Source organism: Schistocerca cancellata, chromosome 4 (assembly GCF_023864275.1).
Source record: "Schistocerca cancellata isolate TAMUIC-IGC-003103 chromosome 4, iqSchCanc2.1, whole genome shotgun sequence".
NCBI lineage: Eukaryota > Metazoa > Arthropoda > Insecta > Orthoptera > Acrididae > Schistocerca > Schistocerca cancellata.
Window position 1 is genome coordinate 521,155,096 of NC_064629.1, and position 25,867 is coordinate 521,180,962.

At 42.7% G+C, this 25,867-nt stretch overlaps 1 protein-coding gene across 3 annotated transcripts in view; it reads left to right on the forward strand.

Moving 5' to 3' along the window:
• The window catches only part of LOC126183673 (galactosylgalactosylxylosylprotein 3-beta-glucuronosyltransferase S), a 181,385-nt gene that overhangs the window by 40,676 nt on the left and 114,842 nt on the right, over window positions 1–25,867 (forward strand). The gene's annotated exons all lie outside the window — the stretch shown is intronic.

Consider the following 25,867-nt stretch of genomic DNA (forward strand, 5'->3'; position numbering starts at 1 on the left):
CAGTTTACATGGCGTGATTTGTAAACGTGGATCACTAAACAAAATACATGATACATCAGTAGTATCCTGTTTTAATGCCCATGTACAGAAATTAACACGATTCTCATAGTCGTTTCCATGCAGCTCTTGATGGGGAGAGATGTGCTAGGGATGGAACCTATGTCGTAGAATGTGTAGGTCACTTGACTGACTCATGCCACTTCTTCATGAGATTGTGCGGATGAACTGCAACAGCAGCAAGAACTTTAATTTCCCCCTCTACTGTCATGAATTTTTTTTTCTTTACATTGTCTAGATGTTGCACTACCACATACACGTAACTGGTTGAAGTTGACAAATATTTGCCGAGGTGGTTGACGTTTATTGGGATATCTTGCCGCATACACCGTACAAGAACGAACGGCATTCTTCGTACACTTTCCATGCACCATGAGCATGTCTGCTTTTTCTGCATTGGTAAATCCCATCGTCCACTCACGACTTACTGCTTGAACTCTCACATACTGACTAGCAAATCGCAGTGCACTCAAGGAACACACAAACACATTGTAACAAACATAACACCATCGTACCTAGCAAACACACAGGTTGAATAGCACAAAAAAGTGTCGGTGTGGAAACTTTTCGAATTACGATATCTCGTAAACGACTCGCACTAGAATCCTACAACAAACTCCACTGACATTCTATTTTACCGTACATTTAGTTTGTTGGTGTCAATAGGCATTGTCCCATTAAAAAAGAAAGTGTGCCTGCACAAGAAATATGCTTTGTAAGTACTATTACAATCTGTTGATTGGCTAACAATAGGATCGTCTGACTACCAATCCATTCTGTGGAAACCGCACATCACTAGCGCTTTCCATTCCCGCAATATCTGCGGTGCAAGTTTTAGGTGATGACTTCGTATTTGTAGTACAAAAAGGGGAATCTTCGTTACCAAAAATCTCGAAAAGTTCTTGACCGATTGTCTTCAAAGTTTCACACGATAGTCTTATGAACATTTGGACTGACATAAGCTATTACATATATATAAAGGGGAGACGTTGTTACCAAAAGTCTCGGAGAGATGACGGATTTACTCCAAATTTTTACACGATATTTTGTGCAATTCCCATACATTTTTAGCAATTGTGAAGCACTATAGGTGTCGCTAGTAATTTCTATAAATACACGAAATGACCTGTTTGTCGAACGAATACTTTAGAAGGATTAGCCGCTTGAAGTTTTCACTCTAGCAAGCTGTATTATTGATTGAAAGTATATGAAATAAAATATGATTTCTCCAAACCAAAATATCTAATATTATTATGTTAAATCAACTTACTAGTACGCTTTTGTCCGTCATGTGAAACGTAGTTTTTCCCTACCCGTTCCTATGATTTTTTTAATGTTCACAACAGCGAAGCAAGCTTTACAGTAAAGTGCAGCCCGCTGAGAGGTTCTAGCTTTATGCGTCAATAAAACACAATTTCGTATGTTTTCATCACTTTCTTTTGAACCTGCTGTTTCAGACTTAGTGCGTAACGGAGATTGTGTTTCGTAGTACTATCTACAGACAAGGAGAGGATTTCTCGTGACGGCAAGCAAATGGGATGACATTCTTTTTATTTTTCATAACTTTCTGCTTTGTAATTCTGGAATTAAGAACGTAATAGAAGGTAAACAGAACAATATTAACGCGCTGCACTGGGGTCATTCATTAGAAAGAAGCGCCGCTGGACGTATGTCATCATGTGTTAGCTCTTTGGTGTCTAATCATTCAGTAAAGGGTAGCAGACTAGTCTTCATCGCCGTATCACTCCATTTTTCTTCTCTTTATTTTAATTGTAGCTGTTGGGACGATGTGTGCTTATATGCCGCCATGCTTATTTGCCGCCTTGCCACTTTTTCAAATAATAGATCATATGGAAACAAATTTTCGCTTCTGCAACCCTTTAGGGGAAAAAGTATAACTTATGAGCAAGGAGCATGCACAGTATTAATTGCACGAAACATGAGAAACGCCTATTACATCGATGTAAATTATATAATTCCAAGTTACGACAGGTGGTGACGCACCTCTTTTTCCACAGTTAGGAGAAGCGATAAAAGTGCGTCTGATCACTTGGACTCCCTAGGCCAATTTCCGAGACGAATTCTGTATTTTTCAGTCATAAATAACTGAACAATAGCTACAGTGATTCTTCTAAAAATAAATACAACAGTTGGCAAAAATAGCTTTTATACTCAGCGGCCACGTAAACACAGCAATGGCCACGCCCAAAACAATGCAAGGAATAAATGAGTTCCCACAAAATTCACCTCTCCTCCTCTCCCGTACCTCGTCCAACGCCACGCGGGGTAGCCGCGCGGTCTCGGGCGCCTTACCACGGTTCGCGCATCCCCCCCCCCCTCCCTGTCGGAGAATCCAGTCATCCCTCGGTCATGGGTATGTGTGTTGTCCTTAGCGTAAGTTAGTTTATGTTTAATAAGTAGTGTGTAAACCTAGGGACCGATGACCTCAGCAGTTTGGTCCCGTAGGAACCCACCACCACCAGGGGCGGCTAGACTGCTGCTGCAGTGCCGCCCCGTGCGTCCACGATAGAGCGGCCTTCGGGGCGCGCGATGTCTGTCAAGCATCCCACTCCGTCTGGGTACCCACAACCACCGAGGCGCTGGTCGCTTAACGCAAAACGTATACCACGGTACACAGGGAGTGAAATTTCATGTCATACGATTTACCTTTAAGAGATTGTTTTATTTAGATGAAGTAAAGCTACATCCGTTTTTGTAGTTACTCAGAAAAACTTTTAGTTTACACATAAAAAATAAAAACCGCTCTTTTGGTATTTGCGTGTGTTCTGCGCTATGCAGTCTTTCTCATTCTACAGTATTTTGAGGTAACTATTCGAGAAAAAATATTATTTTTACGTATCTTATATCCACACATTACAGCTTGATAATGAACTTGTGGTGTCACCGCCAGACACCACACTTGCTAGGTGGTAGCCTTTAAATCGGCCGCGATCCGTTAGTATACGTTGGACCCGCGTGTCGCCACTATCAGTGATTGCAGACCGAGCGCCGCCATACGGCAGGTCTAGAGAGACTTCCTAGCACTCGCCCCAGTTGTACAGCCGACTTTGCTAGCGATGGTTCACTGCCTGCATACGCTCTCATTTGCAGAGGCGACAGTTTAGCATAGCCTTCAGCTACGTCATTTGCTACGACCTAGCAAGGCGCCATATTTAGTTACTATTCTGAACAGATAATATTGTGAATCATGTACCGTCGCCGGCCGGATTGGCCGTGCGGTTCTAGGCGCTACAGTCTGAAGCCGCGTGTCCGCTACGGTCGCAGGTTCGAATCCTGCCTCGGGCATGGATGTGTGTGATGTCCTTAGGTTAGTTAGGTTTAAGTAGTTTTAAGTTCTAGGGGACTGATGACCACAGCAGTTAAGTCCCGTAGTGCTCAGAGCCATTTGAACCATGTACCGTCAAGAGCGACGTCCAGCATTAATGGATTAAAGTTAGGTATAAAACTAATTCCGTCCGTTTTCTGAATTCTAATTCCTTGTCATGTTCCAGACCTCACGTTAGTATAGTTCTTCCCTCCTCACGCCAGCCTGCGTGAGCTAAAACGCGTGCATTTCGGCCTCCAGTTGTAACACGGTGTTGGCTCTTCTGCCAACACAACAGAACTTGTTTTCTTTTTGTCATGGCCCATAGTTGTTGTGATACTTTGAAGTAAACTACACCTTGTGCATATTTTGAAAAGTTTGCAGTGAGAAATGTACTTGCTGGCCAGTTTACGTTTGCTGGATTTTATGACACAGGTTGGTGCATACGAAATGCAGCTAACACATCGAAATTGTTTTTAACGAGCCGCGCGGAGTGGCCGCACGGTTAGTCGTCATGTCACGGACTGCGCGGCCCCTGCCGCCGTAAGTTCGAGTCCTCCTTCAGGCATGGGTGTGTGTGTGTGTTGTTCTGAGCATAAGTTAGTTTAAGTAGTGTGTAAGTCTAGGGACCGATTCTCCTCGAAAATGCTGGCAGCTACGTGCCAGATGCGCGGATGTTGCCGCCTGATATGGCGAGCTGTGCAAAGTGCGGAGCTGCCTCATGTGTTCCTCTTCTTCGCAAGCTGTCGATACAAACCAAAGCTGGAAGTGAAAGTTTTATACGAGCGCGCTGCAGACTGTTGACATGTTTCGCTATTGGCTGTTTCGAGTGAAGTACGAGCAATATAACTGCGCTCAGTCAAAATGTTAACATGGTTCCTGAACCGTACTTCGTGTAAGTGCAGTAAATAAAACGTGCATTATACGTAAATTTAAGGTGGAGGGACAGAGAAAGGAATGCACAGAGAAGGGATTACTGATGTGAGCTGCATCGGGACATTATGCGGAATCAGCAGAAACGAGTGGAAATGAGCGCTGGACTGGGATTTGAACCTGGGAACTCCTGCTTACTAGGTAGGTTCATTAACCACAATGTCATACGAGACACAGTCTTATCACAACTGTGCAGACTATCTTGCCATGCCTCACGGCCAACCCACGCTCCCAGAGAGCGCGACCTATCCGCAGTCCCTGTCCATTGTCTGCATGATTGGTGCTCTGAGATTACCGCAGGAGGTCGGACGTACTTGTGCATCCCCAATGCAGAAGATGGATGCCTTGCCCATCTAGGAGAATCAGTTATATGAATGTGTGGAGTCTGTTCTTTGGACATGCCTGAAAAAAAAAAAGGCAGCATGCATTCATAAAATTGATTTGCCTAGTTTGGCAATGGATCCACTTTCTTCAATTTCGATGTACAAGTATGTCCGACCACCTCTGGGAAATTGAGTAGCGAATATGGGGGGAAATTGACAAGGACTGCAGATAGGTGGCGCTCAGGGGGAGTGGGAGTCGATTGTGAGGCGTGCCGAGATAGTTTGCGCAGTTGTGATAACACTGTGTCCTGTATGGCACAGTGGTTAACTCACCTGCCTCGTGAGCAGGAGATCCCGGATTCGAATCCTGGTCTGGCACACATTTTCACTCGGCCGAACTGATTCCACATAGTGTCGCAATGCAGCTGGCATCAGTAATCCCTTTCCGTTCCTTTTGCCCGCTCCGTCCACCTTCAATATACATATAATGTTTCACAGACACCTTGCATTCATATAATTAATACAAAACGTACATTCTGTTAACCCATGTCTGCAGAAAAACAAACAAAGTGAACAACAGGAAAATAAAACTTGTTTATGGTCGCACAATGCAGCTCTTTGTGTAGGGGACAATGGTACATAGAGGAAAGCGTAGGAAGTGACAAAAAAGAAAATTAAACTTATGTTACTGTCTAATAACTGAAGCGAACATGTAAAACAGTATTAATACATTCTTCTCGATAGAAGTGTATGAAATTAAGATGAAATTGTTGTTTTACGATCTAATAACTGGAGTCGGGGTTCGGAGCAGAGTCATAGATTTCTTCGCATCTTTGTCGTTGTCTCTCATTGTTCTAAGAAATTGTGCACACCATGCTAAAAATGTCCTTCTCAACCAGAGATGCCCTATTTTTACATGTTTTTTCTTTTTTTTTTTTTAATGGAGCAAATCTTTGTTTTTCTTCTGGACAGAATGACCTGAGTTACTTTCAACGCTTTTCTATATGCGAATTTTCTACGATAATGTATATTTGTGCGATGACTATCAATTTCAGCAGACGCTAAGAATATGCAGAAGCAGTGACTGTACAGTGCCAAGGCATGTGTGTCAGTCGTGTACTGTCGATATTGTCAGACGCCTTTGGTCCCGCCTGCACGTAAACAAAGTTTAGTTCCACATTTTGCTGTCGGCAATAACCTGCAAACTAATAAATCTAAAGCCGACCCGATAGAAAGGCGAGAAGAGGAACTGAGAAACAAGCAGACACAGGGAAAACAGCAAAACCAGGGGGTGGGGGGACCGGGCACACGTCTTCTAGTCCTTTGCCATGGGAAAAGCAGCTCTGCGTACTTCTGTGCTCTGTGTCGGCTGCACATTTTACACCAGCTTTGCGCCAGCCCTGCCTGATGGATGTCAGAAATTCCGAAATGTGGGAAGACCAGCAAGGAATTGAAACTTAATGCAGGGATTATCAGCTGTCCATAAATATAACTATGATATATTGTATGTAAATAGACTGACTAATTATTGTTTGGTGGTATGATTGATGACCAACTGCAGGACACAGAAACTGCTGTTAAATATCAGCAGGCATGTGTCCAAAGTCATTTACAATAGAGCGACCACATAAAAAGGACAGGTAAGGTAGTTGCCATACTGAAATTTATTGAAAGGTTACTACAGACATATAATTCATGCATTAAGGAATTAGCTTACAAAATCCTTTTTCGGCTAATTCTTGAGTTTTGCTCATCGTTCAGGAATCCTTACCGAGTAGGATTAGTGAAAGAGAATAAAATGATCCAAAGAGGACTAGTGTGTTTTGTCTGAGGTTTGTTCAGACTAGCGGTAGACGCGACAAGTGAGGCTTCGTGTATCATCGAGAAACTTAGAGTTAAAATTCTGAAAGTGCAGGTTCCGAAAAGGGTCTAGCTACATATTTCTTCCTCAAGGATATACCATGTGATACAATCGCCATGATAGGTTCTAAAAAAGTAAATGCTGACATAGAAGCTCCTTCCTGGGCACCACTCACAAATGGAACAAAAGAGGGTGCAGGCGTGATAGTGGTAGGTAAAATAAAATCCACTGCACACATTACGGTGGTTTGTGCAGTGCGGATGTTGAAGTTTCATCAGTATATACGCTGGAGTATTAGTAGCACACTGGTCTATTAATCAAGAAACAAAAATTTCAGTATTTGAAAAATCAGATCATCGTGTTATACATAAAATTTCCTAGTTACATATTGTATTATACCTTGGAGTAACTTAGTTGACTAGATAATGTGGAAATGTAACACAGTGTACACTGAGGTGGTAAAAGTCATTGAATAGCGGTATGCACATGCAAAGATGGCGGTAGTATTACATACACAAAGTATAAAAGGGTGTGCATTGGCAGAGCGGTCATTTGCACTCAACTAATTCGTGTGAAAAGGGTTCCGATGTGATTACAGCTGGACGACGGGTATTAAGGTTTCCGACGTGATTATGGCAGCACAAAAATTGAAGATGGAATGTCAGTTGGGGCTAGATGTGAGGGACATTCAGTTTCGGGAATCGTTAGTGAATTCAATATTCTCAGATTCACAGTGTCAAGAGTGGGCCGAGGATACCAAATTTCAGGCATTACCTCTCACCACGGGAAACGCAGTGGCTGACGGCCTCCAATTAACGACCGAGACCATCGGCGTTTGCGTAGAGTTGTCAGTGCTAACAGACAAGCAACACTGCGTGAAATATCCACATAAACCCATGTGGTGCGTGCGATGAACGTATCTGTGATGACAGTGTGGTGAAATTTGGTGTTAAAGAAGTATGGCAGCAGTTGACTGATGCGAGTGCCTTTGTTGACGGAATTATATCGCCTGCAGTGCCACCTGCACTCGTGACCACGTCGGTTGGATCCTAGATGACTGGAAGACCATGGCCTGGTCAGATGAGTCCCCATTTCAGCTGGTAAGAGCTGATGGTAGGTTTCGAGTGTCGTGCAGTCCCCACGATTGTTGACTGGAAATGGTTATGTTCGGCTACTTGGAGACCATTTGTATCCAAACAACACTGGAATTTTTATGGATGACAGTGCGCCGTGTCGCCATCCTGCAATTGTCCACAGTCGGCTTGAAGAACATTCTGGATAAGTCAAGTGAATGATTAGGCCACCAAAATCTCCCAGCATGAATCCCATCGAAAATAATCGAGAGATCGGTTCGTGCACAAAATCGCGCTCCAGCAACACTTTCGCAATTATGGATGGCTATAGAGGCAGCATGACTCAATATTGCAGCAGCGGACTTTTAACGACTTGTCCATGCCACTCTGAGTTGGAGTACTACACCAGCAGAAACAGATCCGACACTCCATTGCCAGGTATCCCTCTGGGATGATGATAAATCTGCCTTTGACTCACCGATGACATCGGCCAGTCAAAAACCCCTGCTGTGGAACATGGCCAGGAAGCCACGATTACCACCCCACCGAGCTTACAATGCCACACAGACTTGCTGCCAATGGCTACGTGTCACTCTGCCACTAGTTCCAGCTGGATGGAAAAAAGAAAATTGTAGAGGCTGCCTCAAACACTGTGGCACTGACAATCATCAGTCGAAAGCAGCTAAATCGATAACAAGCGATGGGCAAGAGACGAATCCACCACTCAACATATCACTGCAAAATGCAAACTTTGCACCTGCCAAGAAGGAAAAGATACTGGCAGACGTGGTTTACCACCCCACAAACTACATAAAGATCAATAATAAACTGCAAAAACTAACCACTGGCCCACAGTGGGCTCAGCACCAAAGAGAGCATATCAAATACTCTTCGATAAAATGACTGATTACCTGCAGGTTTTCCAGTGTAGCATATCAATGACCATGAACTCTTATAACCATCAACTGTCTGAGGACAGAAAAACCAGGATTGTCATTAAAGACCTTCCACCCAAAGTCTCTGAAGAGGAGATAAGGCAGAACTCCTCCCAATACAACAGATGTGACCCAAATTCTCGACAACTGGTGCTACTTCCAGTTCATGTTTGTTTTTTCTCCTCTAAAAGCTTGAGAACGTCTAGCAGATACAATCCGATATCTGTTGTGTAGGAAAGTAGACATTGCATCTGATACCACTAGAGAAGGGCCAGATATCTGTCACAGATACCAAATACTCAGGCACACCAACAACTATTGCTCAATGCCATACAAGTGTGTGAAATGTGATGGTCCATATTCGTTGGAAAGTTGCAGTCTTCCAGCCACAGAAAAACCCATGTGTGCCAGGTGCGTTGGCACCTCCAACGACCATAATCGCATATCTCCCAGAAGGGATGCCCTGTGTTCCAAGAAGTGGTGAAGAATTCACACCCTCCAAAAAGGGCCTCAAGGACCAACCAGCCACCACCAACGAACCGAAAAATTTCCCTGCTTCGTTCAGCCAGACTGTCATTAAGTAGGTGTCAACCAGCATCTGCCTCACTGAAACCACACCAGAAGAACCACTACCAACACCTACTACACAGTACAACTATGTGATGGCAACCACCCCTCAACTCCATGAGCATTCTTTGATGCCGACTAATGAGCAGCATCTAGTGAGGCCTAATGCTGTGGCACCAAAGTCTGCTCGCCAGTCGTACCAATCGTAAAGACCACCAAGAAAGAAAGCACTTGCTGAAGCTGACACAAATGTCTCCTTCCACAGTGACATGAAGGAAATACTACAGATGATTGCCATGTTTATGAAGCCAAACATTGACAGTGTCATCAGGGAAACAGCCCACAGAATCCATCAGTCAGAGGGTCACTATCAAAAGGCATTACCCTAGTTGATGAGCTAAGTAGAATTCTGGTATAATGGCCCACTATCCATCATAACTTGATCAGCTACCACAGGATCCTATTATGTGCATTTTTAACAGACTGGCTATGCTGCGAGTCAGGGGCACAGACACAGAAGTCTTCCTCTGAAATACATTTCTTTACAACAAAAAACAAATGCAGACGATGGAACCTGAAGCGATGGCAGTTACGATCTACACACAGCTCGACACAACCATCTTCACAGTATCTTACCTTAGCCCAAACCACCCCCGGTAGAGATGGATGTACAGAAACTGACAGCGTCTGACAAAATGATCCGACAAACTGATCCTAAGCACTGATCTGAATGTCTGACATCCATACTGGCGCTCCCCAAGCCATCTATGGCCCACAGATTGTTGCACACCTACCTTGTCACCCAAACTGTCAGGCAGGCATGCTAGACATAGCTGTATTTAAGAACTTGGCTGTGAATTTATCATTGGAGGACTGTCCACACATTTGCATTGGACCAAAACCTGGTCTCACTGCAACTCGTACATATAGCTGGGTCTTTCATCAATGGGTTCACCTCCTATGTCACTGATTAGGAGTCATATGCCAGGATTTGTGGAACGACAAGGTGAGACTTAAACTTAAACTTTCAGTGAACCTTATCACTGCTGTAGACGACCTCACTATTAACATCCAACTGGTCATGAAGGACTCTACCACCCAGGTACGAAAAGATTTCTCATTCCTCAATGAACTATCCCTGTTGTTATGGCAACTGAAACAACAAAAGAATGGCTACTGCAAGAGATGGCAGCAGCACCATGACCCTGGGAACAGGCAAGAAATGCTCCACCTCCAGTGAGAACTGCAGCACAGGCTTGGCGAATCAAAAACTGAACAGTGGTATTATAAGATGGACCAGTTACTGCTTTGTAACTAATCAAAGTGGGCCTTCATTCAAGCACTCCATTGCACCAGGTCTGAGGCACAGCACCTGTTTCAAATTATCACTAGCTTAACTTATGATCCGCTGCAAACAGCAGAAACCTCTGCAGACCAGAACCAATTTCTAGATCAGGACCTTATGCATCAAGAAATGCATGAGCAGCAGCAAACCTTGGCAGCAGTTCATGCCTTCAGGACTAGACAACACACCACACCACACAGCCTTGCCCCACCACTGTGGCGGAGATATTGAAGATAATCAAAGTGAAATTGGGTCATCTGATCTGGAGTTTGCTAGCATCACAAACGACCATATTAAACACCTCCCACATAAGCCACTGGTGTTATTCATGAGAATCTTCATCCAAAGCTTCCTCACTGGAATGTTTCTTTCCCATTGGAAGCAGACCAAACTCATTTCCATCCAAAAACCTTCTTAGGATCCATCCATTCCTCTGAACAGCTACCCAGTCACCCTTCTCAGAACAAGTTCTAACGTTTTGGAGACACTTATTCTGCACAGAATACCAGAACCACTGGCGACAGAAGGTACAATCTGGCCAGAACAATTTGGTTTTACCTCACACTTCTCTGCAGCAGCCTTTCTAGTTCCTCAGAATGCTTACAATAAGATTTGGCAAGGAAACCACATATCTAAAATGGTGACACAAATGTCTATACTGGACATACAGGTCAGATTGATTGCTGACTTTCTCACGAATAGACACTTTTTGGAGACTCACTTAGCGCAGTGATTCAGCTTCAATCACGTCAGCGGGAACACCACAGCTCTCAATTTTTGCTCTTCAACACTTATTCTAAGGACACGTCACTGTTGCTCTACTACCATCTCGCACAATACATAGGCAACACGACAATTTTCACGACCGGCCATAACAACGAATTCATTATTAACTCTCTTCAGTGTCCGCTCAACGGTAAGGGGCAATGGTTTCATGAAAAAAGAAAAAAAATATCGCCCTTAACGCTACAAAGACTACAGCCGTTTATTGAGAAGCGACCTGTCATACGGAACATTATCACACTCCACAGTGTCCGCCTTCCATAGCCTCCTGTCACGGCATACCTGGGAGTAAAAATGGACTCCAGACTACGTTTTCATCGACATGCAGTGCATGTGACTCAAAGGGGCTTCAAACTGACAAGACACTACCTTCCAATATTAGCTTGGATTTAAAACTCAACACACAGCTCCATTTATACCGTGCTGCCGTACTGCATTATTTGACGTACGGTTGTATTGCATGGGCGACAATAAGTGCCACATGCCACAAGAATCCAGGCACTCGAACGGTTGTAGAAAAAGGTCCCCCAGTGGAGTCTTCACGCATTCCCTCTGACTAGGATAACGTCTCTCCAAGAAGAAATGGATATACCGACATTGAAACCAATCATCAGACGTGTCGAATGGAAACTGTTTAAAATAAGTCGACCCCCTTCACAAAACGGCTCAGGACCTCCAAAACGTGGCCACGAAACGCCTCCGTGATTGCCACCGGTACTTAAAGAGTTCCAAACCCTGCTCTTCAACAGGTATTACCATCACACTTACCTACCAATACAGTTAGACTGGTGACACTGTGCCCCCAAGAACGCAAAAAAAAAAAACATCTCTGCAGTCAAACGTCATTTCTCTACGCTGTTATATTGATCTCGCTACTCATCGTTGTTTTGGTTCTGAATTCGCTTCGTCTTAGGTTTTCGATCTTGGTTTCTTCGCTAGACTTCTTATTCTGCCCTGCCACTTCCGTTGTTTATCTTGCTCTAGCTGTTGTCCACATGTTTGTATTGTACTGTATGGAACTGAGGATCTAGAAGCGACGGATAGGCTCCGTCCCCACCGTAGCCCTCAGTGGATCACAACAGGCTGCAGCAGTCTACTCACCCCACCGCCACCCCACATCGAACCCAGGGTTATTGTGTGGTTCGGACCCCAGTGGACCCCCTCTCCAATCCCCAACCCCTACCCCCCACCCCCACCCCCCACCCCGAGAAAGTCTCACACCAGAAGAGTGTAACCCAATGTTTGTGTGGTAGAGTAATTGTGGTGTACGCGTACGTGGAGAAAGTGTTTGCTCAGCAATCGTCGACATAGTGTAACTGAGGCGGAATAAGGGTAACCAGCCCGCATTCGCCGAGGCAGATGGAAAACAGCCTTAAAAACCATCCACAGACTGGACGGCACACCGGAGCTCGACACTAATCCGCCGGGCTGATTCGTGCCGGGTAGGGCACATCTTCCCGCCCGGAAAGCAGTTCGTTAGACCGCACGGTCCACATGTTTACTCTTCGGCTGCTCGTCGTGACGCCCTCGGCCAGTCGACCTGTTTCTGCTGGAATCGTCACTTTCGGCCACTCAATATACCATTAGTGGATGTTTTCTTATTAGGCCACGTGTGAGATCACAATTGAATACTAAACGAAACGCACGTTGAAATTAAATTACGGTCCACTTATAGCAAACTGCAGAACACAAAACGCTATACGCTCAGGAGTCGCCATTTTGCGTATGTGGCGCTGAAAGCGAGAAAAAAAAAAAAAAAAAAAAAGGCAGTACTCGCGCATGTCATTGTCTGAATCTGTGAGTTACTCTTTAATTGTGTCGCTGAGCAAACACTCTACCACGCTTGCAGTTGATACTATTGAAATTTTCAACTGGAACATTTTTTTTAATGGACAGCCTGTGTGTTGGTGTCATGTTGAAGGCCATGGGTTCGAATTCCATCACCTTCTTTCAAACTTTTATTTTTGAATCTTCATGACAATGACACTTATCATTATTTTTATTCAATTAAATGGTTTAAATTTTTTCTTCTAATTCTTTGCCGTGTCATTTTAATCATCGGATTAACTTTTTAATTTGCCCCAATTTTTTCTTATCACTCTTCTTTCATTTAGAAATTTGTCCACATGATTTTATTTTCGTGTATTAACTTCAGTTTAATTTTTTCCGTTTGATCATTTTATATTTTCATCCAAGTTATTCCATTTATTTATTTGTATTTCTCATTTAACTTGATTTTTTTTGTTACTAATCCCTTCTTTCGTTTGAATCCTCATCTGCGTTACTTTGTCCATAATCCAGCAAGAATTTATCTTAAAATCGCTTGTATGACAATTGCCATACAAAAGTTCTCGGTGTGTGGGTCTCGCTTCTCAGTTTTGGCTTCGCCTTTCTCAGTTGCGTGTTCTTTTTTGTTGAAATTTGATGAAAGTTTTCACTTCTCAGATTTGTATTTGTTTCCACTTCGTGGCTGATGCCTTTTACTACAGGAATTCAGGCAACATCATTGATCTCTTCATTTGTTAAACAGATTAGAATTTTGAATTAAAATATGCATTAAAACATCTCTATACCCCTCTGTGTATATAAACTTGAAGTAGTCCTTTGGTGTCTTTGTGAATGTGCTGGCTAATCTCTGGAGCTGCTATGGGGATTTTGATCCGGTGTTCACTAATAGATACACTGATTCACAAGGAAGATTTTTGTATACAATTAATAAATATTTCATCCAAATTGTCTGAATTACAACGAACTGAAGTTGTGGTGTGAAAACGATTTCACTACCACCTAGTAACCCAGTGACTTTCCCATGGCTGAATTCATGTCTGATTTGGTGGTCGGGCGCCACTGGCACGGTAGCTCAGCGTGTTCGGTCAGAGGGCTGGTTGCTCTCTGTAATAGTAATAATAATAATAATAATAATAATAATGAGGGAAGTATTCAACGATCAGCTTGAAGAGGTTTCATGTGACATCCGTCCTGACCAAATAACTAGAACAATGACGAAAATAATGGGGGTGGTAGAGTGTGTGGCTGGAAACCGAGTGGTGGTGGGATTTTCCGATGTGTGTGCAGTAAATGCGGAAACGTGAACTACGGGGCCGTTATTTATTGTGTCTCACTGTTTAGAGGCACAAAACGCGTGGGTGTTTTCAGCTCGTTACTAAATGCAAATAAGTAGGAGGCCGAGTTGATAGGAGCTGAAGGAGTCCAGGTTGCAATAATATGCGGTACGGGACACTGTTAGGGAGAAGGATTACTATTCAAGAAACACATAGTACAGTGAAAGTTACTTATCTTCAGTAGTTTGTAGGACTGCAGCTACGGCTATAACTAACACAACATATTCTCAGGGACTAAGCCTGATGGGCCCTCCTCAGAGAATCAATGCAAACAGAACTGGCTGAGGGCCTATTATGAAAGTGCGTCTGCCTAGGTTGAAAAGTAGCTGAGAAGAGAACGAGGCACATTCCAGTTCCGTCGAGCTGCATAGCCCGCTAGAGTGCGTTGTGCTCGGCAGACGGCGGGCTGCCAACCGTGTGTTGGCGCGGTGTTGTAGTAGTATCTGTGGCAATGATACTACATTATTACCAAATGCGTCCAAACAGGACCAACGTGCTGTTATTCTTTTCTTGGGTGCCTAAGGACAAACACCGGTAGGCATCCATCGGAGAATGAAGAATGTCTGTCGAAAGCAACTTCATAGAATTGTGCGATAAGGGGTGCTCCTGCTTTATGACAACGCACATCTCCAAATCGTAGATGTAACGCAGAAGTGGGAGACATTCGAGCAGCCGTCCAGTATTCCTGATCTCATCCCATGCGGTTATCACGCCTTCGGTTCCTTTAAAAAGGCCTGGAAGGGTCGACGAGTCCTATCGGACGAGGATGTGCAGCAAGCAATTACGGACTACTTCACCCAGCAGGACACGGTGTTTTACCAAACGGATATTTTCAACCTGGTGCGTCAGTGGTATGATTGCCTCAATGCTCACGGCGATTTTGCGTGATTCGTACTGATTCTAGACTACGGCATTCAAACGGAAACTTTTTGATCACCCGATATACATTAATTTCAATTCTTCATATTCAGATGTGAAAACAAAGTATGATGGAAATAATGCATAATTTCGAAGGGGTAATTGCAGGCATGAGGAAATTTAAACGAATGTTTATGCGTATATTTCGGCGTATCTGTTGAAGCCTTGCAGTAATTTCACCTGATTTGTTACATATTGTGTGTGACTGCTGGCACACTTATAGATTGGATGGTAGTGGGATGAGGGTTCCATTAACCGAAAAAATTGATATTTGTGTCAGATGAAGTGTTTGTAGTCGCTTTGCTGAGTGATAATAGGTCTAATATTTAAATCAAAGTTTGACCGATTAGAATTCTGTAGAACAGATTTTTTGAAGTCAACAAATTTAGAATCTTCTATGAGGAATTAAAAAGCTACACATATTTTCAGCCCCTTATGTTCTTAGAAATCATTCACCTACCTACACACTTATGTTCGTAAACCATCATTCATATATGCTGAAAGGATCAAAGACCAAACAAATGAAGCAGTATAGAGTACAAACCTCCAAGAAGGAGAGGTATCTTCCAAAACACCAGCCAGTCAACTAGTAGCTAACCGTATATGTGTGATTGGCTGTGTAGCACAGACTAGGATCTATAAAAACACGTCTGAGAAAAACCTCATTACTAGCAGCAGGAAGAAGTCATTTTGTAATTATTGTTTGCAGGGTGACTGACAAGTTGACGACGGATTGGAGTAACGTGGATGATGATGTAATTTTTGTGTGGAGTAAACTATAACCATTTTCATGTCTTTGCAGATGAAAGCTAAAGGGTAACCATTTACATTGAAGGTTTGTCCTTAGAGCGCGGTTTCCCTCAGCGACTGCCAATGTGTTCAGTGCAGCCAAGCCTTAATTCTGAAGGAATCGCCTGCGAATTACTTCGCTGATAAATGTATCATTTAGTTCCATAAAATTTAACAAAAACGAGGGATGAAGGGAGCTGTTACGTCACAAAATCTTCATAATGTTTATTATATCTGATGTCGTCACGCTTTAAATTAGGGAAAAAATCCCAGAGATTGCTTAAATCAAGGAAAGGATTATGCGCCGTAGTTTGCTTGTGAAAGGCAACACACAATATTGCGCCTACCTGGCAAAAAACATGTACAAAATGCGCGCAAAAATAATTTATTTCTTGCGTCTGTCATCTAAACTATGTACCTGCTGTAGTTGCATTGTTCAGTGATACGCGGCTGTTGGTACTGTGTGTGCTACTTCGATGCACTGTGAAAAAGCTGTGGTTTTCATATAGTAGAAGTAAACAATAGCTGACATTAGAGGTTTCTCAAAGAATTACGTATCTTTTCTATGCTAATGTTTGCGTCACCATCCAGGGCTGAAGATTGTTTTCGTATCGCTTAAATGGCAAATGCGTAACCATGAGGCCGCTATTAGCCGAAGGACACATTTGGGGGCACTCGTGAGTGCCGCTAGTTGCCAGAAAGTTCACTCCATTTGTCTCATGGGCCGTGGCGGGAAACTGTTAGTAGGCGGCAACTAGCGGCGTCACTAATCCACCACCTACCGCGACTGTCAACAACTCTGTCCACTTACGAGGGACGATTGAAAAGTCCGTGCAAAGTCCGAGAGATGGCACCACCGGCGCGTATTGAGGTCATGTTTAGGTAGTAGCATCTTTGGAAAGAACGCACACCAAGTTTTAGCCATATTGGTCTGTTTCTTTGTGTTTGGCATTCGTGTGAATCAAGGAAGTGGAATGATTGTCAAAAAATGAACGAAAAAGAATTTCGTGTGGTGATTAAACATTACTTTATGAAATGCAAAACGATTCAGGAGACTAAAGAGAAGCTTGATAAACATTACGGTGAGTCTGCACCTTCGCTTAGAACAGTTTATAACTGGTTTCAAAATTTTCGCAGTGGCTATATGGGCACAAGTGAAGCTGAACGTTCTGGACGCCCTGTGGAGGTTACAACTCCAGAAACCATTGATAAAATCTACCATATGGTGATGGATGACAGAAGAGTTAAGGTGCGTGAGATTTCTAGTGCTGTGGGCATCTCGAATGAACGGGTACATAATATTTTACATAAACATTTGGACATGAGAAAGCTATCTGCAAGATGGGCTCAGCGATTGCTCACGCTTGGCCAAAAACGGAATCGTCTGAAGTGTTGCAAGGATGGTTTGCAGCTGTTCAGGAAGAATCCGCAGAACTTTAACCGTCGTTTCGTCACTGTGGATGAAACATGGATACACTCCTGAGACCAAACAGCAATGGGTTACCAAGGGAGAATCTCTGCACCAAAAGAGGCGAAGATCATTCTTTCGCCCGAAAAGGTTATGGCGACTGTCTTCAGGGCGATTTGACCGCAGAAAAGTCCTTTTCCATCACGACATTGCACCAGCAGAGACCTCAGCAGTTGTGGTCGTGCAAAATTAATGGAAATAGGATTCCAGCGCGTTTCACATGGCCCCTATTCTCCAGACTTGGCTCCCCTGGACTACTATTTGTTCCCCAATTTGAAGAAATGGCTGGTGGGAGGTGATTGCAGCAACTAATAACTATGTTGCCAGGTAAAACATGTGGGAGGACCAAGAAAGTTTCCTATCGAGCATGAGCCCCAGGAATTTCGTAGTTTCAATGAACGGAAGAGGCTCAAGATGTAAAGATGGAGGAAGAAACCAACTGCGCCGCCAGAAATTCATACAAACGGCTTTGTCAGTGGAAAAAAGAGAGACATTGTCGATGCTCCATGAATATAGATGATCGATATATCGCTGAAGACGCTGTTCAATAAGACAAGTCCGTGGAGAACTGCAATGGATGACAAAATCGTCAACGAAAAGGGAGCCAGAGATGCCGGGTGGGAGACAGGCCATTAAAGGGTTAATGGCAATAGCAAAGAGGACGACGCTCAGGATGGAACCCTGAGGCACACTGGAGGACAAAGATTTTATTCAAACGATGTGGTGATTGCAGTAACTAATAGCTTTTTTGCAGACTTGGACAGTTCCTGTATCTCGTAAGGGAGCCGAAAATAACAAATTTCAGGCGATACTTCTCACCACCGACAACGCATTGGCCGACTGCCTTTACTTAATGACAGAGAGCAGCAGTGTTTGCGTAGAGTTGTCAGTGCTAACAGCCAAGCAACACTACGTGAAATAACTGCAGAAACTAATGTGCCATGTCGCCGGGCCACAATCGTTTGCGATTAGTTTGAAGAACATTCTGGACAATTCGAGCGAATGATGTGGTGACCATATCACCCGACATGAAACCCATAGAACATTTGTGGAACGTAATCGAGAGCTCAGTTAGTGCACAAAATGCTGCACCGGCACAATCTCCGCAATTTTTTATAGAGGCAACGTTGCACAGTATTTTTACAGGGGACTTCCAACGACTTGTTGAGTCCATGCCACGTCGGGTTGCTGGACTACGTTGAATAAAAGGTCCCACCCGATATTAGGAGGTATCCGATGACTTTTTGTCACCTCAGTATTTGGAGTCTATTAGCCATGGCCCACTAGTGGCGCCGCCTTTCCCCCGATGGACCTGTGCACACACACGATATGTCACTCGAGCATGTGCTATCAACCTCACAGTCCTTCATAACTTATTGCGACAATACAGTCAACATCGTGTTTGTTATTTTTAATAAGTAAATAGATAAGTATGGAAACATCAGAAAAGGTAGACCGAGAAGTGACGGAAGTGAATAAACTGTTCGAAAGTAGAAGAAATACAGAAGACTTTATTTCTGAGACTGAAAGGGAACCTGCAATCTGGAATGCCACAACACAGGCATACTCCTACAAAACGGAGAAATTGAGTTCGTGGCACAATATTGCAAAGAGAATTCGAGGAGAAACTGTGAGCGAGAAAAATGGCTCTGAGCACTATGGGACTTAACATCTGGGGCCATCAGTCCCCTAGAACTTAGAACTACTTAAACCTAACTAACCCAAGGACATCACACACATCCATGCCCGAGGCAGGATTCGAACTTGCGACCGTAGCGGTCGCGCGATTCCAGACTGAAGCGGCAAGAACCTCTTGGCCACACCAGCCGGCTGAGTTTTACACTGATTTCACTATCTCAGTATAGAACTAGTTGTCATCTGCTGAAAAACCTCTTTTTAGTTCTGTGTCGATTCCATTTATATCTTCTCGTTATGTAGTCAATCAACTCGTAAACGAAGATTTCGACATTCGAAGAAACTGAAAAATGTAATCTCGTCTGCACTTGATCGTCAATCGACCAATACACATTGGAGGTTTTCTCATCTTCCTACCCTTTCCGCTTTTCTTTTTTAATACGAGAGTGAGAAGAAGTAATTCTTCATTCACTCGACTGACTACTTCCCGATGAGAAGTCAACTGTTAATAAAAAGTGGCACCCCAAATTGCCTGGTTCGTAAAACATCTGGCAGCTAACACTAGTGTCCCTCGGCTATTAACGGCCTAGAGTTGAAAATTGGAAAGCTATTACATACCATTATTAGCGCCCTGGACGAGTGGGCGAGCTCTGAATCTCGAATAACTGCTTCTCTTCTATTATTTATTTAAAGGGAGGCTATTACCGGAAAATTCCGTTTAGAAATGTTGCTGCACTGTCCTTTTCCATAACTTCGATAGGAAACGCATGTATTTTCTTGTTGTTTCGGGAAAAACAGTGTGCTTTCATTCTCTCCAAATTAGTTTTTACATCATTTATGGGCCTTCTCTAAAACTCAAACTTTTTACTCGCTGTGAATTTTTCAAATTATGTATTGTTCAAGATAAATGCCATTAGAAGATATACTTTGCATAAGAAAGATCACTATTCTCAATAACGGCGCCACAAGGAGAGGGTTCGAGTTTGAGCACCGATTGAGGTGACGCAGTGGTTAGCACACAGGATTCGCGTTCGGGAGGACGACTGTTCAATCCCGCGTCCGGCCATCCTGATTTAGGTTTTCCGTGATTTCCCTAAATCGCTCCAGGCAAATGCCGGGATGGTTCCTTTGAAAGGGCACAACGGACTTCCTTCCCTAATCCGAGGAGACCGATGACCTCGCAGTTTGGTCTCCTCCCCCAAATCAACCCAAACCGATTTTGTGCATCCTTTCCACAGGACCACGTCTGGAACCGCGCGACCGCTACGGTCGCAGGTTCGAATCTTGCCTCGGGCATGGTTGTGTGTGATGTCCTTAGGTTAGTTAGGGTTAAGTAGTTCTAAGTTCTAGGGGACTGATGACCTCAGATGTTAAGTCCCATAGTGCTCAGAGCCATTTGAACCATTTGAACCTGATACGTAGTACCATAGCCACTAGTATTCATCTTCAAAATGCGGTACCTCTTCACATCTTGCTCTGGACAATACATGCTGAAACATTCGAAGGTGTTTTGCATAATCCTAGTGTTTGTTTGGATGCACAAATATTAGTACAGCTTCTATGAAATGGCAAGTTTTTCAAGACAGTTTTCTACCGATAATTTCTTTAAAACATTGCCAGCTGCAAGTAACTTACGTCGCGATAACGATTTAACAGTACACTGAGTTGGCAAAACTCAGGCGATGCCTCTCCTAGTATCATGTCAGACCTTCTTTTGCCTGGCTTAAAGGAGAAACTCGACGTGGCGTGGACTCAAGTCGGAAATCTGCTGCAAAGATATTGAGCCATGCTACTTCTTTAGCCGTCCATAGTTGCGAAAGTGTTGCCGGTGCAGGATGTTTTTGCACGAACTGACCTTTCGATTATATCCCATAAATGTTCGATGGGATTCATGTTGGGTGATCTGGGTGACCAAATCATTCGCTCGAATTATTCAGAATGTTCTTCAAACTATTCGCGAACAGTTGAACTTCGTGGTGACATGGCGCATTGTCATCCATAAAAATTCCATCATTAGTTGGGAATTTGAAGTCCATGGAGGGCTTCAAAGGGTCTCCAAGTAGCCAAACATAACTGAGGACCCAGTCCATTACATGTAAACACAGCCCCACCATTATGGGGCCACCACCAGCTTGCACTCTGCCTTGTTGACGACCTGGGTCCATGGCTTCACGGAGTCTGCGCCATACTCGAACCCTACCATCAGCTCTTACCATCTGAAATCGAGACTCATATTACCAGACCACGATTTTCCAGTCGTCTAGGATCCAGCCGATATGGTCACGAGCGCAAGAGAGACGGTGCAGGGATGTCTTGTTCATAGCAAAGCCACTCCCGTCGTAGTCTGCTGCCATAGCCCATTAACGCCAAGTTTCGTCGCACTGCCCTAACAGATACGTTCGTCATACGTCCCACATTGGTTTATGCGGTTATTTCACGCAGTGTTGCTTGTCTGTTAGCACTGACGACTCTACGCAAACGCCGCTGCTCTCGGTCGTTAAGTGAAGGCCACTGCATTGTCCGTGGTGAGAGGTCATGCGCGAAATTTGGTATTCTCGGCACACTCCTGACACTGTGGATCTCGGAATATTGAATTCCCTAACGATTTCCGAAATGGAATGTCCCATGTGTCTGGCACCAGCTACCATTCCACGTTGAAAGTCTGTTAATTCCCGTCGTGCGCCCCCAATCACGTCCGAAACCTTTTCACATGAATCATTTGAGTACAAATGACAGCTCCGCCGATTCACTCCGTTTTATACCTTGTGTACATGATACTATCGCCTTCTGTGTATGTGCATATCGCTACCCATGACTTTTGTCAGTTCACTGTGTGAATTTAGTGTTAATATCATGTTTAAGTTTTTTTTGTGACCAATGATTTCGTCTGATGTTAGTGAGTTATCTGGCATTAGAAAAGATTCTTTCAGAGGAAACAGAAGTAGCTGGCCAAGGAATAAATTCTGGAAAAACCGGTTTATGCGTTTTCCAGTAGTTGCTAAGGTTTCCTCTCTTCCCAAGTAAGGCTTCTCCAAATACTGTCTTACAGACACAAGGCTTTTGGTTGTAGGTGTGGCATGTAACTTTATATGAGCCACATTTCCGTCAAAAAGTGCTCAGATATCCGCTGCTGGTCTTTTCCTGTTGAGAATGGCCTTTCTGATCATGGTGCTCAGCTCGTTACAGTATATGACATAGCTCCATTCAGTAATTCAAAACTACCCTCCAAAGTTGTGCGTTCAGTTAATGACTCAACAATTAGAAATTTCAGAGAAAATCTTCTGCAGTTAGACTGGGATGAGGTGTACAAGAAACCCGTTGCTAATTTAAAATATAACTTACTTCATGATACATTTGTAAGAGAATTTGAAAACTGTTTCCCCAAGAAAGTAGTTAAATGTAATTATAAGAAACCATGCAAAAATCCTCGGCTTACTAAAGGAATAAAAAATCTTGTAACCACAAAAGGGAACTGTATCTAACAACAGAAAAGAGTAATGACCTAGAAACAGCCAAATATTATAAAAACTACTGTACTACATTTAAAAAGGTTATTAAAAAGTCCAGAAGCATGTGCATCATGTCTGAGATTAATACCTCTGATAATCAAATCAAAACAATTTGGAATATTATTACAAGGGAGACAGGGCAACCAAGAGTAGAGGATGACGGCATTACCATAAAAGAGAATGGAAACTTGACAAACAAGCTGGAAGTCGAAAACATTTTGAATAATCATTTTTTTAAATGTTGTAGAGAAAATAGGATCTAAATGTTCATTAGAATAAGCAAGGCAGTTAATGGAAGAGGTCCTACCCACACCATTTGATACAATTGAAATTCCACCCACATCTCCTTCTGAAATATACTGAAATATATAATAAACTCTCTCAAGAATAAAAGCTCACATGGAATTTATGGCATTTCCAGCAGGATAATAAAAGCTTGTTCCCAAGAAATAAGTGGGATTCTCAGCCACATATGTAATAGCTCTGTGAAGCAGGGTATTTTCCCAGATAGATTGAAGTATGCCATTGTTAAACCACTTGATAAAAAAGGGGATGCATCTGATGTCAACAACTACCGCCCAGTCTCTCTTCTGACTGCCTTATTCAAATTTCTTGAAAAAGTAATGTATTGTAAAGTAGCATCACACCTTTGTAAAAATAAAGTTTGAACAAAATGTCAGTTTGATTTCCAGAAGGGTTTTTCAACAGAAAATGCTATATATACTTTCACTAATGAAATATTAAATGCTCTGAGTAACTGAAGTCACCCATTGGGATTTTTTGTGATCTATCAAAGACTTTTGATTGTGTAAATCATGGAATACTTCTAGATAAGCTCAAGTACTGTGGTATGAATGGGACAGTGTTCAAATGGTTTAAAAATCATACCTAACTGGAAGAGTGCAGAAAGTTGAAATAAGCAAAGAATTGGTGATTTCTCAAACTGGGGAAGAACAATCAAGAATGGGGTGCCACAAGGTTCGGTCTTCGGTCCTCGGCTGTTCTAAATATATATCAATGACTTGCTATTTTATATTCACGAAGATGCAAAGCTGGTACTTTTTGCTGATGATACAAGTATAGCTATCACACCCAACAGACAAGAATTAACTGGTAAAATTGTAAAAGATGTTTTTCAGAAAATCATTAAGTGGTTCTCTGCAACTGGGCTCTCATTAAACTTTGACAAATCACAGTATATACAGTTCCACACAGTAAATGGAATGACACCATTAATAAATATAGACTTCGATCAGAAATCGGTAGCTAAGGTAGAATATTCAAAATTTCTGGGTGTATGCATTGATGAGGGGTTGAACTGGAAAAAGTTTCTGGGTGTATGCATTGATGAGGGGTTGAACTGGAAAAAAACACTGAGGATCTGCTGAAACGTTTTGAGTTCAGCTACTTATGCTATTAGGGTCACTGCAAATTTTGGCGATATACATCTCAGTAAATTAGCTTACCACGCCTATTTTCATTCTCTGCTTTCGTATGGCATCATATTCTGAGGTAACTCATCATTAAGTAAAAGAGTGTTCATTGCACAAAAGCGTGTAATCAGAATAATTGCTGGAGCTCATCCAAGATCATCCTGCAGACACTTATTTGAAGAGCTACAGGTCTTCACTGTAGCCTCACCATATATGTATTCACTTATGAAATTTGTTATTAACAATCCGAACGAATTCAAAAGTAATAGTAGTGTACATGGCTACAACACTAGGAGAAAGGATGATCTTCACTACTAGTTAAATCTAACTTTGGTTCAGAAGGGAGTAAATTATGCTGCCACAAAAGTCTTTGGTCATTTACCTAATAGCATCAAAAGCCTGATAGATAGCTATATAGCATTTAAAAGGATATTAAAATAATTTCTTAATGGCAACTCCTCCTACTCATTAGATGAATTTTTGGATGTAGTAAGTGGGTAATTTCCCCAACCTCCACAAAAAATATTAAATGTCATGTAATATTTTGTGTAATGTAATATCTTGTATAGACACCTTTTATCAACCTGACACGTTCCACATCATTACGAAGTGTCGTATTCATGATCTATGGAACAAGTACTAATCAAATCTAAATTTCGCGTCCGGCCAGAGTGGCCGAGCGGTTCTAGGCGTTACAGTATGGAACCGCGCGACCGCTACGGTCGCAGGTTCGAATCCTGCCTCGTGCATGGATGTGTGGATGTCCTTAGGTTAGTTAGGTTTAAGTAGTTCTAAGTTCTAGGGGACTGATGACCAAAGAAGTTAAGTCCCATAGTGCTCAGAGCCATTTGAACCATTTTAATCTTCGCGTCTCTTGATGACGTAGTCGTTAAGTCCGTTTTCAAGCTGGGTTATCTCTGAGGTTATTATCGCCTTTTAAAAGTCTTTCGTGACCCATCGCTGCGCGTTAGTAGCATTTGCTTCTGTGGCAAAATGTACTTTTTTAAAAAAATCTTGAGTCTAGGACTGTTCCTGTGGCAACATATATTGGTTTCGAGTTTTTCCCAGTCTTCTACTAATAAAGTATAGAAACTGAAGTTCCTGACACATCTGGTGCTGATTTGCCATTGTTTGTTTTAAGCCACAAATTAGTGGTGGGGTTAGTGACATTGTGGTGTGTGTCAGTTTCGCCTGACATGAAGTATTGTTTGACCACGATAACTTGACGATTTCGCTAATGCTGCCAGAACCGGAGGAAATCGGCACTACTTGAAAGATATTCGTTTGTCTCCGAGCGCTGCCTGATGCGAAGCTTTTAAAAACGCTCGCGTCCACTAGCAAGTAACTTCTGTAAGAACTTACTGAGGTGTTTACATTACAACAAAAACTTACTCAAGTTTACTTCTTCGAAGTCACTGAGGCATGTTTATTTCAAGAACTCCCCGCAATTACTTGTTACAGAACTGCAGTTACTCTTAAAAATCGGAGCAGTCACCACTGTTTTTGCATTATTATTAATGAATAAAAATCGAGACAAAACACAAAAAATTAGAATGTACATATTGATGTTAACCCAGAAACAATATTCAGTTAACTTAAACCAGAGGTCTTCACTTAGATTAAAAACTTGGAGGATGTCTTATGCAAATTCCGAACATGTCTAGTGTGGAGATGCCCCTTAATTACTATTCGATTTTTGCAAGCAGTATTTACTTCTTTTGTCACAAATATAATGCATTTATGTTTACTATAACATTAAAAAATCATTTAAAGTTTAAAGACGCCTGTGCT